We start from the raw sequence: 17,910 nt of genomic DNA, 5'->3' as shown, positions 1-17,910 counted from the left end.
TTTTGCTACATCAGACAAATATTGGGAGTTTGGTGTATCATTCACAAAAAATGTTCCGAAACTATATATCTGAACCGATTTTAATAAAACTTCGCAGACATTTATCTTGACCTAATTCTGTACTCTGTGCAAAATTTTGTCCCAATCGGACAAATATTGGGAGTTTGGTGCATCATTTAGATAAAATCGGACGAAACTATATATATGGGAGCTATATCTAAATCTGAACCGATTTTAACAAAACTTTGCAGACATCAGTCTGGACCTAATTCTGTACTCTGTGCAAAAGTTTGTCTCACTCGGACAAATATTGGGTGTTTGGTGTATCATTCACAAAAAATCGAACGAAACTATATATAGGAGCTATATCTAAATCTGAACCGATTTTAAGAATTTTTGGCATATATCAATCTAGACCTAATTCAGTACTCTATGCAAAATTTTGTATCAATCGGACAAATATTGGGAGTTTTGCGTATCATTCACAAAAAATCGGACGAAACTATGTATGGGGGCTATATCTAAATCTGAACCGATTCCAACAAAATTTCGCATACATTAGTTAGGACCTAATTCAGTACTCGGTGCAAAATTTTGTTCAATCGGCAAATCTTGCCAGTATGGTGCTCCATTTACATAAAATCGGACGAAACTATATATGGGAGCTATATCTAAATCTGAACCGATTTTCTCCAATTTCAATAGCGTTCGTCCTTGACATGTGCTAAATTGCATCCAAATCGGATCACAAATGCGACCTGTACATGGACGGACGGACATGCATAAATCGACTTAGAAAGTGATTCTATGCATATTCTCAAAAGGAACATGGTTCTATCTCGATTATTGTTGCCTGTTACAAACATATGCACAAAGACATAATACCCTGCACCACAGTTGGCGAAGGGTAAAAAAATCCTCGTCTTATGTGTATACCAAAAAAATATTCTTTAAAAAATCCACGCCTTGTTTGAGTCGCCGAAAAAATATTCTTCACAAAATCCACGCCTCTTTAAAAATCTACGCCCCAGAAAATGTATTCGTTAAACATTCACGTCTTATATTGGCTCCTTAAAATATATTCTTTAAAAATTCAAGCCTTAAGTTGGCCCTGAAAAAAATTCTTTAAAAAATCTAAGGCTTATCTCGGTCCTTGACAAAATGTTTATGAAACAATTTTGTTTATTTTTTTTTAATTTTAATATGTTGAACCTTAATATCAGCTTTAATATAAATAGTGTGGTTAGATTATCTTCTATTCCACCAAAAAATGTCATGCTGGCTAAACACATTCAAATCCATAAATAGCAACAACCACTCATTGTCTATTGTTTTCAATATAATTTCGAAAACAAATGTTTCATTGTTTCAAATGGATCTTTAATAACGGCCAAATCATTAGTCCTATAAAAATAAATAAACCAAAGCTTTTCATAATCTTCGCATATGTCGGCTCTAATCCGATTATAATAGAAATTCAATGCCGGATCATTATAGACATCGTTTGTGGGCATCATCATTGTCATCGTCCTCTGCAGCCGTAGTGGTAGTAGTACCAGAACCACTGTCGTCCTTATCATTCCTGACATTGGCATGTACATGCCAACGAATATGATTGCCACCTAGTCTGACTATGAAATGTATGGCCCGAAACTATGTAGCTGCTGTCAGCTTCTGTCTCTCTGTCAGTGTCTGTATTGCCTGCCCCTGATAAATGACCATAGTCGAAGTTTATTGCATTTTTAGTATTTGACTGTTGGGCTATTTGTTGTTGTTTTCATTGTGTGCTTGTCTCGTTTCGCTTTGTTTTGTTTTAATGTAGCAATTTGTGGTGATTGACAGGCGCTTAGCTTTTGGGCTGCCATGATACATCATAACCATAATACCGGCATTCAAACGTAAGTTTGCAACATGATACCCACCATCCTGCGGACCACTCTAACTAGTAATGGTGGTCATCGTCGATGATGATGTTATGATAGTATTTATTTATTTTTAATGGGAATGGGAATATACGTACATATATATTTTTGCCCAAAGTCATTGGAAAAACAAATATAATTGATATGGGAAGATATTAAAACTAGGACAGGGGGGGCGGGGAAATTTTATGTCAAAAATATTGATGTTTGTTTCTTCAATCAATACCAAATGATAAAATCATAGAAAAGCTGCAATAATTAATGTCAAATAAACATGTTACAGTTAAGGGCCTAAAATATATATATATAAAATATATATATAGAATATTTTTTAAGGACCTACACCAGGCGTGGATTTTTTAAAGAATATTTTTTCAAGGACCTGCACAAGGCTTAGTTTATTAAAGAATATTTTTTTTCAAGGACCTGCACCAGGCGTGGATTTTTTAAAGAATATTTTTTGAAGGGAACTACACAAGGCGTGGATTTTTTTAAGAATATTTTTTGAGGCATTTTTTAAAGAATATTTTTTGAAGGCCTATTTAAGGCGTCGATTTTTTAAAGAATATTTTTCCAAGGCCTTTTTTTGTATTTTATTATTAATATTATTACAGTTTAGTTTTGCCTCAGCGGCAGTATGGCTATTTAAGCCGTCGATTTTTTTAAGAATATTTTTTATGGATCCCCAAACAAGGTGTGGATTTTTTTAAAGAATATTTTTGTTTAAGGATCCACAAACAATGCGTGAATAGTGAATAGTTAATCTATATATAAAAAAAGAGCTTAGTGTTAAGTGAGGAGTGACTGACTGACTATCATCGCCCAGACGAAACGGCTAAAGCTAGAAGCTTGAAATTTTGAGTGTGGGTTGTTGTTGGTGTGTAGGCGTGAGATAAGGCAGGGTTTTTCGAGATTCGTACTAGAAGGGTACGAAAAGTACTAAAATGTACCAAATATGGTACCCTTTGTATTAGGCGAACGGGAAGAGGAATTCTGAAATTTGGAATGTGGGTCACCAGTAGAATGTTAGAAAGATGTACAAAAGGGTTTTTGGAAATTCGTCCTATAATTGTACTAAAAGTACCAAATTTAGTTCTAATTCTACATATATTGAACATATATAGCTAAAATCTTGAAATTTTTTATTGAATACAGGTTGGGAAGTGGTTTAAGATTTTTTATGATTTTTAAAAAGTACTAAATGGTACTAAATTTGGTACTATTTGCATTTAGTTGAGTGTATATAGATGGAGTCCTGAAAGTCGGAATTAGGACTACTGTTGGAATACAGGATTGAGGTAGCTTTAAAAAATCGTGCGAAAAGTACTTAATGGTACTAAATTTGGTGCAAGTTGGATTTCGGTTCACATATAGAGCTGGAGTCTTGAAATTGGGAATTAAAATGACAGTTGCAGTGTAGAATTGAGGTAGTTTTGGAAATTCGCACTTATTGGTACGAAAAGTACTAAATATAGTACAATTTGGATTTTGCTTAAACGGATGAGCTTAAAACCTGAAATTTGGAATTCTGATTACTGTTGAAGATTGAGCTATAGAGACATCTGTGGAAATTCGTATTTGTGTGTACGAAAAGTACTAAACGGCACTAGATATGGTACAATTTGTATTTGGGTGAACGTAGATAGCTGGAAACCTAAAATTTGGAATAATAGTTGCTTTTAGAATATAGAATTAAGGTATGGAAGCATTGTACGTATGTGTACTAAATGGTACTATATTTGGTACAACTTGATTAAGTGGATAGAGTTGGACTCGATAGAGTTGGACTCGAATTTTGGAATTAAAATTACTTTTGAAGTGTAGGATTGACGTAGTTTAATTATAGAAATAAAAAGTTTTAAATGGTACCAATGGATAGGGTTGAGATCCTGAAATTTTGATTAAATAATTATTACTGTTGGAGTGCAGGATTGAAATATGTCGGTAGTTTTGAAAATTTGTCATTTCGTGTACTAAATGGTACTAAATTTGGTACAGTTTAGATCAGAGTGAATGGATAGAGATGGAAAACTTAAATTTAGAATGCAAACCACAGAATTAAGGTAGTATTGGAATTTCTTGCTCTTGGATACGAGAAGCACTAAATAGTACTAAATAGGGTACAATTCGTTTTGTGTGAGCGGGAACCATAAAGTATGGAATCAAAATTAAGGATGGAGTGTAGGATTGAGATATGGAGGTAGTTTTGAAAATGCATGATTATGTGTACGAAATGGTACTAAGTTTATTTAGATTGAGATAAAAAACTAATATTTGAAAATAAAATTACTGTTAGAGTACAGGATTGAGACAGTGTTGAAAATTCAAACATAAAGTACCAAAAGTACTAAACGGTACTAAATATGCAATTTGGATTTATGTGAACGTATAGGGCTGGGATCCTGAACGATGTGTGGGATCCAGAACGATGTGTGTTAAACATCGTGAAAATCGGTTCCGATTTAGATATATGTAGCTCCCATATATAACTTCGTCCGATTTAATGTAAATGGTTTACCAAAGTCCCTATATATCTTTCGACTTGCCCGAAATTTTGCATGGGGTACTTTACTATTTCCTTACTGGATTTAATCTGTTTAATGTAATTAAGAGAGGTTTCGGAAAATAGTGCTTATGTGTATGAAGAGTACTAAATCGCAAACTATAGTACAATAAATTTACAGTATTCACGATACCATATGAAATATTTTTTGTATTCCCTTTCCGCATACAAAGTAGCGGGCACTTTGCTAGTTTTAATATATATTTCATACCCCAAACGAACTCAAATTCCACTAGAACCCTATGGCGTATAACTGTTATCAAACATGACTCATACATCACCATGAACCTCTAAACGAAATGCACACATACCATATAAATAAAATTTCCTCATTTGAACAAAATTTAAAAATTGAAATATATACATCGTCTTAATTCCCAGAAATTTATGAAACCTCTGAAACTTTAAATAATTTCAATATCAACTGAATAAAATATAAATCATATGCAGCAAATCCTCCGCCAAAAAAAAACGAATAAAAACCGAAAGATAAAAAAATTCACATTAATATTCAACAGTTTCCTGCTGTATCCTGCAATGTTACTTTAGTTTCTGTTTTATTTCAATTCGATTTTTAAAGCCAAAGAAGATACGCCGAAAAAGAAATAAAGTGAAAGTAAAATCACATGAACAAAAATACTTGAACACACACACACCCATACCTAAGGAATTCATTTGTTGCATGCCCTCACGTCTATTTATTTGGTCTATATTTATGTGCGAACTTTCAGCCTTGTATTTCCATTTAGTTTGAATTTCTTATTCTGTCGTTGTTGTTGTTGCTGGTCTGAAGATATTCATAAATAAAGCGGCAAATTTAGTGAAATCGAAAGTAGAGTTTTTTTGTGTTGTGTTTTGACCCGGCTTGTTTACATTTTTTGTGTGTTTTCATTGTTTTTGTTGTTGTTGCTGCTGCTTTTGAACATGTGTTTCTAATTCCATTGCCTTTGTGCTGCACATGCGCTGAATCTGCTGGCAACATGTTGGCTAAAAATCACAAAAATGTTGCCAAAGGATATTTTATTGCGATGAAATGGATGCTTTGCTTAAAGCCTGCATTTGGATGCTGTGTCAGTTATCGTCGTGTCGTCAAAGTGTAAAGTTGAAAAATCGGAAAGGAAAAATGTGTAAAAAATTGAAAAAATAAAAAAAATGTTTTGGTATGAGTGAGAAGTAAAAACATGGAAATGTAATTGAATTACTTATATAAATTTAGTATTTCGATGTGATAAAAAACAAAAAAAAAATAAAAATTTATAAAAAAAAGTGAATCAATAAAAAACACATATATGAAATAAAATAAAAAATAATATTTATACAAAAAAATATTGTTTGTGGTATAGTGAAAACAAAATTATGACAATTATTAAAAATATTAAATGGTTGAATATTTAGAAATTAAAAAAGTACAAAATTATTTGTTTTAAAATATACTGAACCAAAAAAAAAATAAATAAAATTGAAATAACCAGTGGAGAATTATTGATAAAATAAATTATAAAATAAAAAAGAATACCAAAAATAAATTCAATAATTTAAATTTAAAAAAATACAAATCTTTTTGCATCGAAAACAAATTATTCCTAATATTAATTTACAGAAATTGCAAAAAAAATAACAATAATAAAAATTGTTCAAAAAATAGAGGATATTATAATTTCAAATTTGGAATTGGTGAAAATAAATGCTTTAAAGTGAAAACTATATACAAATAAATATGTTCAAGAAAACAAAAAAAGCCATAATAATGTTACACAATGACATAAGAATATCCAACCTAATGCAAAATCGTCTACCTATCTTCTTCGAAAATATCCACCAAATGCATATTAACTAAAGTGGATTAATATTTTATTACTTACAACAAAGACATAAATTACACCATATCATTTATGTGTTCAATACAAATATATGAACGTATTTTCAAAAAAAAAAAATAACTATCTAATTTAATTTTTATGGAATTTATTGGAAACAAGTGAGGAAAAATCACGAAAAAATTAAAATGGAATAAATGAACACTGTGTTTGTGTGGATTTTTAAAGAATTATTATTCACGCATCCATACAAGGCGTAGATTAAAATAAAAAAAAGAAAAAAAAAACATTTTATCCACGACCTACACAAGGCGTTTTTTTTTAAAGAATATGTGTTCAAGCACACAAGGTGTAGATTTTTTAAAGAATATTTTTGAAAAACATCCATCAACCAACCAAGGCGTGGATTTTTATACCCTTCACCACACTGTGCTACAGGGTATTATGTCTTTGTGCATATGTTTGTAACAGGCAAAAGAAAACGAGATAGACACATGGCTCCTTTTGAGAATATGCATAGAATCACTTTCTGAGTCGATTTATGTATGTCCGTCCGTCCGTCTGTCGATGTTAAATTGTAAACAAAGTACAGGTGGTATTTATAATCCGAATTTGATGAATTTGGCAGGTTTGGATATAGCTCCCATATATATTTTCGTCCGATTTTATGTAAATGATGCACCAAAGTCCCTATATATCTTTCGATTTGCACGAAATTTGGCACAGCGTAATAAATTAGGTCTAGAATGATGTGTGTCAAGTTTCCTGAAAATTGGTTCAGCTTTGGGTATAGCTCCCATATATATTTTCGTCCGATTTTATGTAAATGGTTCACCAAAGTCCCTATATATCCTTCGATTTCCATAAAATACTGAATTAAGTCTACAAAGATGTGTGTTAATTTACGTGGAAATCGGTTCAGATTTAGATATAGCTCCCACATATAGATAATACTTTTAACAACGCGGGGTACAGCAGCTATATATAGCTGCTGTACTGAATTGAGTCTAGAATGAATGTCTGCCAAGTTTCGAGAAAACCGGTCCAGATTTCTATATAGCTCCCATATATAGTTTCGTCCGATTTCATGTAAATGGTTCACCAAAGTCTCTATATATCTTTCGATTTGCACGAAATTTGGCATAACATACTGAAAATCGGTCCAGATTTAGATATAGCTCCCTTTTATTATAGATTGATTATAAGTAATTGGCGCACCAAGGATCCAATAGGCCGTAGGAACAAAACGTTCTGAAATTAGTATAACCTAACCTGTGACAAGTTTGTTTGAAATCGCTTAATATTTGGATAGAGCTTCCATATATATTTTCGCCCGATTTCAAGTAAATTGGGCATCAAACTCCTCATGTTAGTCAGATTGACATCAAAGTTTGCTCAACTTACAAAATTTAGCATAGAATTACGTAGTTGCGTTTTCTAGAAGTACAGACATAGCCCAACGGATGACCTATTTATATTTGTTTGAAGTCGATTTACATACTTTATGGATAGATCTAGGTAGATTCACATTTACATAAATATCACATATTTTATTTCATCCAATTTTTAATAGTCCTGTTTAATATACCCATAGTGGTGAAGGGTAGCATATAGTCGGCCCCGTCCGACTTTACTACTTACCTTACTGGTTGTAAAATTATGAAATGTTTAATAAATATTTTTAGGGGGTTATAGAAATCTCAACTTCGTAAAACAAGACTTAAAATTGGTGGCTCGAATATGACTTTGATTTTCCTAAACCAAAACAATTTTCAACAATGTCTTAGTCACATTCCTTATTCACATTGCTGAAGCATATCAAACACGTGTTGCCCTTAAACTGTAAATAATAATCCCCTAAATAATAAAACGAACATTCAAAATAATCTCATCAAAATCTTAAAATCACCAGAAAATAACAATAAAACACACATTTCTTTACATTTACATCTATCCGATCCATTTGTAATGGTGCTATTTAAAATGCATTCTGCCTCAACAGACACAAACATACACACGAACACACACAGCATCAGCCATAACTACAGATTGTGCCAATGTCTAGACAAATGAAATGCAAATAAAAACCCTACTCAGACCCTATTGCCGCTGTGTTAGTCAAGTTTTGTTCTACTGTTTGCTTTCAAAGGCAAACTTTTTCAAGTATCATTACCAAGAGAGAGATACAGCCAGCGAGAATCGTTAAAGTTTATGAGAGCCTTCTTGATTACGAATTCATTAAAATACCAATGAAGCAGAAGAAGTAGAAAAAAGTAAAAAAAAAAACTGCCACTGGTGCCAGCCTGCAAACAACGACATTTAAATAAGAGAAACAACGAAGGAAAAACAAAAGATTTTCCTGTTTTGAAAAATTATTTACAATATTATTTTCATGATTATTTTCAATGATATTAAAAAGTTTTTAGATTAAGGTTAAGCCAAGACAAGGGCAACTGAATGGAATTTTTTTTTTCAAAACTATGTTATTGCAATTTACAATTTTGCTACCGACTTGATGGGGGGAAAATAAACAGTAGTGTAGTTTTATTTGAATTTTTAAATTGGAAGTATTAGACAAGGCCAGATCGAAATCAAGCATGACGAACTAGAAAAGAACTAACAAATAAATATTCAAAATACTCGTACCAATATTTTGTTGGGATTTTAAAAAAACATGGACCTACATGTTTTCCAGGAGGTTTTTTGTCCTCTAAGAAAACGATAGGCATAAAATTACAGAGCTTTTTTCAAATATTTTTTCGAAGTCCCATTAAAGGCGTGGATTTTTTAAAAATATTTTTTGAAGTCCCGTGGATTTTTTTAAAAATATTTTTTTGAAGTCCCAAAAAAGTATTGGCTTTTTTAAATAATATTTTTCGAAAGTCCCATTAAAGGCGCGGATTTTTAAAAATATTTTTCGAAGTCCCATTAAAGGCGTGGATTTGTATACCCTACACGACTATGTCGTCAGGGTATTATAGCTTTGTGTAGCCTCAATAGCTTGTAACGCCGCGAAATATTGGTCCTAGACCCACCTTTAAGTATTTCGATCCTCATATCTCGACTAGCTGAGTTGATCTAGACATGTGTGTCCGTCCGTTCGTCTGTCCATTATATTTTGTAAACACGATACAGGCCACAGTTATGGACCAATCTTCACGAAATTTTGCATGTAGGATGGGTTCTGGCCAATAAAGACCCCTATTGTTTTTGATAAAGATCGCTTAATATTTAGGGGATGAAATGGACCAAAAACTTTATTTTTGTCTGATTTTCCGGTCGCTTCAGATGCTGCAATTGTGGCCCAAAAATCGCGAATTTTTACGAGGAGAAGAAGATCGGACTAAAAAAGCACGCTTGTTTTGATAAACATCGGTCAATATTTTGCGGGTCAAATGGACCCTGACTTTTGTGTGAAAAATGGCAATGGTCAAGGACAACGCCTATAATTTTCGGTGGTGATCAGATAATAATTTTGTGGATGAAGTTGGCCGAAATCTTATTTTTATACCCTACACAACTATGTTGTAGGGGTATTATAGCTTTTTGCAGCCCCAAGAGTTTGTAAAGTCGCGAAATATTGGTCCTAGATCCGATCGTATACCGATCGTCACATCTCGACCATCTGGGTCGTTCTAGACATGTGTATCCCATTATAATTTGTAAATACGATGCAGGCCATATTTATGGACAAATCTTCACGAAATTTTGCATGTTGGACCGGTTCTGGACGATTAACCCGAATAGTGCTGTAATTATTGTTGAAATGAAATGGCCCAAATGCCTAATCTCTGTCGGGTATTCTGGTCGTTCAATAGGTCGCAATAATGACCCAAACATTTTATATGGAGGAGAGGATCGGGCCAAAGAAAATCATGCCTATTTGATAAGGGTTGGTCAATATTTATCTGGTCAAATGGACCCTAACTTTTGTGTGAAAAATTACAAAATTTGTATTCTATAGCGTATTTATTTACCACTGAAGGACATAGATAGATTGTGGTATGTCGTAGAGGGCGGAAATATTGTGCCAGCGGAAATATTGTGTGGTACCAGTTATGGTCAAGGACAACGCATATAATGGTCGGTGATTTGGGATGAAGTGGACCGAAGACTTTATCGTTTCGTTTTTTTTTCGAGTCGATCTATAGGCTACAATTATAAGCAGAACATCACAACAAAAACCACGGTGAAGGGAATATGGACAAGTAATTAGAAGGACTGTACTGAATATTGGAAATATTCGGAAAATATGTCAGTGTAAGGAAAATGTGCTGTTGACCTCTTATCGGGCAAGAGAGTGCAACTATCACGAAACATTGCACAGCCTCGAAACATCCGCAGAAAGTTAGAGTTCGTGATAGTTATGTAGGGTATCGTATGGTCAGCCCCGTCCAACTATACTGCTCCCCTCACTGGTTTAAAAATATTATTTCGCAGTCAGGCTTGGATTTTTTAAAACTATTTTTTCAGGGTGTATAAATAGTAGTCTTGTGTCGTTCGTGAACGACCTAGTTCAATTGAACGAGTCAGTCCACTGAACGAGTGAACGACATAGTTCAGTTTTTATTATTGTCGTTCAACGAACGATACCAAACTCATACGGTCTCTGAACGACGTTGCTCAATGAACGACATTGCTCAAGAAATGCCGTCGGTGCGGTGCTTAAAATATCAAATGCTTCAGAAGTGTTTTACGTACAGCTGGAGGGTCAGTAAATAATATGATGCGACATTTAAAAGCAAAGCACCCCATAGATAACCGTGGAGCTGGAAACTACGGAAAATAGGCAAAGGGGGACCAGGGCAAAAACTGCAGCGCAAACAAGAGTGCTGCCGAATATTTAAGGAGTTATGCCATTGACCACCACCCCTTAACAAAGTGGAGGAAAGTCCTTCGAATGATTGCGAAAGGTAATCATTCTTTACGGTTGGCTGAACTGCCAGAACTTTATTGGAATACGCACCATGCCAATTGAACGATATAAGCAACTGAACGAGGTGAACGACCTAGTTCACTTTAAAAAAATTATCTAGTTCGTTCGATCTCTGAACTGAACGAGATTACCCAAGACTAATAAATAGGCACGATTTTTGAAAAATATATATTTTTTCAGGATTCCGACAATTAATATAATTTTTAATATCCACCTACAAATTGGGGATTTTTATACCCTTCACCACACTGCGGTACAGGGTCGATTTATGCATGTCCGTCTGTCCGTCCATGTATTTTTGTTAACAAAGTACAGGTCGCATTTGTGATCCGATTTGGATGACATTTGACACAGTTCACTTATTTAGCCCAAGGACGAACCCTATTCAAATTGGGAAAAATCGGTTCAGATTTAGATATAGCTCCCATATATATTTTCGTCCGATTTTATGTAAATTGTGCACCAAATTCCCTCTATATTTTTCGATTGGCACGAAATTTGGCATAGCATTCTGAATTAAGTCTAGAACGATGTGTGTGAAACTTCGTGAAAATCGGTTAAGATTTAGATATAGCTCCCATATATATTTTCGTCCGATTTTAGGTAAATAGTGCACCAAAGTCCCTACATATCCTTCGATTTGCACGAAATTTGGCATAGCTTACTGAATTAAGTCTAGAACGATGTGTGCCAAATTTCGTGAAAATCGGTTCAGATTTAGATATAGCTTCCATATATATTTTCGTCCGATTTTAGATAAATAGTGCACCAAAGTCCCTATATATCCTTCGATTTGCACGAAATTTGGCATAGCGTACGGAATTAAGTCTAGAACGATGTGTGTTACATTTCGTGAAAATCGGTTCAGATTTAGATATAGCTCCCATATATATTTTCGTTCGAATGTCCCTATATACCCTTCGATTTGCACGAAATTTGGGATAGCGTACTGAATTATGTCTAGAAAGATGTTTGTTAAATTTCCTGAAAATCGGTTCAGATTTAGATGTAGCTCCCAGATTTAATGGTCCTTCAAAAATGCGACGTCTGCTAGGATTCCATCTGTTGAATATACCCAAAGTGGTGAAGGGTATCATATAGTCGGTCCCGTCCGACTTTACTACTTTCCTTACTGGTTTTAAATAGGTTTTAGGGTCTCTACAATGCGCGATTTTTCTAAAAATAGTTTTAGAAACTACTTACAAGGCGTAAATTTTTCTCAAATAAATTTTGGGGACTTTTTATTCTAAGGTCCCATCAAAGAAGACAATTTTTATACCCGTCATAACTATGTTGTAAATACATTATACCTTTGTGTGGCCCAACAGTTTGTAAAATCGTGAAATATTGGTCCTAGACCCATGTTCGTTTAGCTAAGTCGATCTACACACGCATTTAAAGGTATCTACGATATTGTTTGGAATTATAATTTTCGATAATGATCAGATGAATATCCGATTCAAAAATTTCATTTTTTCTCGAAATTTATTTTTCGGACGTAATTGGCATAACTATGTATGTTTCAAATTATTTTTTATAATGAGACCTAATAGGAATCATACAATTTCACTTCCTTCGAAATTTCGGGATATAATCACCCAAAAAATTTATATAGCGCTGTAAATAACAATTTGATGACAAACATTTCACAAGTCACAATGTCCCAGTTAAAAAAATAATATTTATATTTGTTAATACATTTTCATAAAATTTAATAATTTTTCAAATAACTCATCTGACATATAAACACATAAAATGCCACATGATGAAATTTATGATGGCATCGTAAACAATTTTTACTTGTTTTTAATGTTTGCTGCGTAGGCATCATAGGATTTGCAAGGTTTGGTGACAAACTGCCGAAATGATTTATGATTTTCAATATTAAATGAGAAATATTGCCAATGGGTGTTAAAAATGGGCAGAGAATTTAATGGAATATGTGTGTGGAAGTTACTTTTATGATGATTTTTCTTTTTAAATTTATTGATATCTTAATTCTATTTTAAACTTTCGCGACTATATAATTCTCAGTATATTATAAATCTTATAAATATTTTCTTATTTTATAAAATAATATCAGGGGTTCTTATATGAAATATAAAATTTTAATACAAAATATATTTTGTCCTTGTTCTGATGTATCCCACTTACTTTCAGGTACCTTGGCCTTTGCCGTATTAATTGTACTTTTTCATTGCTATTTTTCATGAGCAAGAGTCGTCCTTGCAATATTGTTGAGCTGGTGGGCGAACCCCTCATATTAGATAATTAAATGTTTCATATAGAATTTTTATACCCTTCACCGCACTGTGGTACAGGGTATTATGTCTTTGTGCATATGTTTGTAACAGGCAATAGGAAACGAGATAGACACATGGTTCCTTTTGAGAATATGCATAGAATCACTTTCTAAGTCGATTTACGCATGTCCGTCTGTCCGTCTGTCCGTCCGTCCGTCTGTCCGTCCATGTATTTTTGTGAACAAAGTACAGGTCGCATTTATGATCCGATTTGGATGAAAGTTGGCACAGGTCACTTATTTGGCCCAAGGACGAACCCTATTGAAATTGGGAAAAATCGGTTCAGATTTAGATATAGCTCCCATATATATTTCCGTCCGATTTAATGTAAATGGGGCACCAAAGTCCCTATATGTCTTTCGATTTGCACAAAATTTGGCACAGCGTAATAAATTAGGCATAGAATGATGTGTGCTGAGTTTCATGCAAATCGGTTCAGATTTAGATATAGCTCCCATATATAGTTTCGTCCGATTTTATGTAAATGGTGCACCAAAGTCCCTATATATCTTTCGATTTGCACGAAATTTGGCACAGCGTAATGAATTAGGCATAGAATGATGTGTGCTGAGTTTCATGAAAATCAGTTCAGTTTTAGATATAGCTCCCATATATAGTTTCGTCCGATTTAATGTAAATGGGGCACCAAAGTGCCTATATATCTTTCGATTTGCATGAAATTGGGCACAGCGTAATGAATTAGGCATAGAATGATGTGTGTTAAGTTTTCTGAAAATCGGTTCAGATTTAGATATAGCTCCCATATATATTTTCGTCCGATTTAATGTAAATGGTCCAACAAAGTCCCTATATATCTTTCGATTTGCACGAATTTTCGCACAGCGTAATAGATGAAGTATAGAATGATGTGTGTCAAGTTTCCTGAAAATCGGCTCAGATTTACATACAGCTATATATAGTTTCGCTTAAGGTAAATAGTGCACCAAAGTCCCTATATATCTTTCGATATAGAAGTATAGAATGATGTGTGTTAAGTTTTCTGAAAATCAGTTCAGATTTAGATATAGCTCTCATATATATTTTCGTCCGATTTAAGGTAAATAGTGCACCAAAGGCCTTATACATCTTTCGATGTGCACGAAATTTGGCATAGAGTACTGAATTAGGTCCGGAATGATGTGTGCTAAGTTTCGTGAAAATCGGTTCAGATTTAAATACAGCTCCCATATATAGTTTCGTCCGATTTAAGGTAAATGGTGCACCAAAGGCCTTATACATCTTTCGATTTGCTCGAAATTTGGCAAATCGTACTGAATATACACTAGAACGATGTGTGTTACGTTTCGTGAAAATCGGTTCAGATTTAGATATAGCTTCTATATCTGACCAAATGAAAAATTTAGTATCGGTTGCAGAATGAAATGTTTATGTATCCAATTTCATTTTACTGGTGAAGGGTATCATATAGTCGGCCCCGTCCGACTTTACTACTTTCCCTACTGGTTTACCTTATATATGAGATGGTACGCCTTTCAGTGGATATTGATTGGTACAGTTGGACCTGACATATTGAAAAAGTTGTAAAACTTCACTTTAGTGAAAATAAGTTATTTAAAGTTTTTATTTGAAAACAAAGTAATTATGGATACATTCCTAATATTATGAAGGATATACCCCTTCGATCCAAACCACATTCATTTCATACCCCTTTGGAACTATTACATGTTTACATAATAAATATTTGTAAACAAATGAATTGACGTTTTTCAATTATTCCTTTCATACTTGCAACACATTCCAGTGGCAACTTTTTTCGTTTTTTTCTACTGGCCAATTTGTTATGCATTGAATGTTAATTAAAAAAAATACATATTGGTTATATTTTAATTAAAATGGTCTGCATTCGATACATTTAAAAAAACATACAAAGGGATGAAATGTACATACAAATTTGGTGGTTTCACTTGTTACATCCTGTAATTATAATTAAAACAAATGCCAATAATTACAATAATTAGTCATACCGCTAATAAATTCTTGAAAAATTATAATGATGTTCCTAATATTAACCAGTGAGCGGAGCAGTATGGTGGAACGGGGCCGACAAACTGCTACGGAACTCTGCGGATTTTTATTCCGAGCCTGGGCAATATTTTGTGATATTTGCATCCACTTGCACGCTTAGAGATCAACAACACCACTTCTTTACACTGACATGTTTTCCGAATATTCCCAATATTCAGTGTAGCATTTCTATCATTTCAAGATTTCCTTCACCGTGGGTTGTATTGTGAACAGCTCGGCACATAATTGTGGCCACTTCATTCCAAAATTTCAACACAAAACCGAAAATTGTATGTGTTGTCCTTGACCATAACAGGAACCTCATGGGGAATTTCAAAGTGATCAGCGCTATATTCCTGCTATCTAGTGTGGTAATGGGTTATTAAATAATATCTGAATACGTAAGCACCTGTAAATATTTAAGTGTAGTTACACCATATCCGAGTACATACAACAATAAAATTGATATCCATTTAAAGACCAAACACTCCTCGTGGATATACAATCAACTTCTCGGATCTATGTCCTTTGGGAGTAAATATATATGACATAGAATACACATTTTTTAATTTTTCACACAAAAGTCAAGGTTTATTTGACTCTCTAAATAATGTCCAATCTTTATCAAAATTGGAATGCTTATTTTTGGCCCGATCCCCTACTCCATGTAAAATTTCAGTCATCCCCTAATTTGATTGACGTATCCTCACCATAAATAATAGGAGTCTTCTTTGGCCAGAACCAATCCTACATGCAAAATTTCGTGACTATTTGTCCATATTCTGAGCTGGGGCAATAGAAACTTGCACACTCTTGACCGACTATAGGTCAAAAGCTTCTCTTTCTAACCCTGCCATATTTTCCCAATTTTGTGTTTCCGAAATGAATATTTACTCCATAAAATAAGTATGTCCTTCAGGAGGAAAATATATACGCCCTAGAATTTTTTTTTCACAAAAAATCAAATAACCCGCTAAATATTGACCGATTTTCATCCAAATATTTATGTTTATTATCTGGCTATATCTCCTTCCTTGCTAAGAATTTCGGTGTGTTCTGGTTATAATTGTGTTGTCTAGAGCGACCAGAAAAGCCGACAGAAATTAACCGATTTTTACCAAAAACAATAGGGGTCTTCGATCTATACATGTGTGTCCGTCCGTCCGTCTGTCCATTATATTTTGTAAACACGATACAGGCCGCAGTTATGGACCAATATTCACAAAATTTTGCTTGTAGGGCCAATGGACGTATGAAGACCCCTATTGTTTTTGGTAAAGATCGGTTAATATTTAGGAGATGAAATGGACCAAATACTTAATTTTTGTCCGTTTTTCTGGTCGCTCCAGAGGCCGCAATTATGATCCAAACATCGCGAATTTTTACACAGAGAAGGGGATTGGGCCAAAGAATAAGCATGCCTGTTTTGATAAGGATCAATCAATATTTAGTGGGTCAAATGGACCCTGACTTTTGTGTGAAAAATTACAAAATTTGTATTCTATAGCGTATATATTTACCCCTGAGGGACATAGACCCGAAAAGTTGTTGGTACATCCAAGGGAAGTGGTTGACCTTTAAATTGATACCAATTATATGGTGGTATGTACTCAGATGTGAGAGTTAAACTTAAATATGCTTATGTATTCAGATATTATTTAATAACCCTTTATAACACTAGAGGGCGGAAATATAGCACTGAATGCTTTAAAATGTTCTATGAAGTTCCAGTTATGGTCAGGGATAACTCCTACAATTTTCGGTTACGATTAGATAATTATATTGTGATGAATTGGAACGAAAACTTAATTTGTTGTGTTTTTTTCGAGTCGATCTATAGGCTCCAATGGTAATAAGAAAATCACAGCACAAGGGAAGGGAATCTGGACAAGTAATTAGAAGGGCTGTACTGAACATTAGTAATAATTGTCGGACTCTAGATGGTCCAGATGGTTCAAAAATCGCGAAATATTGCCCAAGAACCACAGAAAGTTAGATTTTCGTGGAAGTTGTGTAGGGTATCATATGGTCGGCCCCGTCCGACTATACTGCTCCGCTCACTGTTTTTTTTTTCTTAAATCCATTCCTTTTGTCTGTCAATAAAAAAATAGGACCAGCAAGGAAAGTAGTAGAGTCGGACTGGGCCGACTATATGATACCCTTCACCACTTTGGGTATATTCTACATATGTATCCTAACAGACGTCGCCTTTTCGAATGAACATTGACGTGAAATTAAACGAACATAAATATGTGATATTTATTTAATTGTAAACCCACTAAAATCTATGCTACACATGTCATTCTGCAACCTATACTAAATTTTGTACATCGATTTAAAGCAA

The sequence above is a fragment of the Musca vetustissima genome, unplaced genomic scaffold (assembly GCF_032173495.1).
Source record: "Musca vetustissima isolate MV318-11 ecotype Yass unplaced genomic scaffold, APGP_CSIRO_Mvet_v1 utg134276, whole genome shotgun sequence".
Lineage (NCBI taxonomy): Eukaryota > Metazoa > Arthropoda > Insecta > Diptera > Muscidae > Musca > Musca vetustissima.
The sequence above is the reverse complement of the archived record's forward strand: the minus strand, read 5'-3'. Positions refer to the sequence as shown.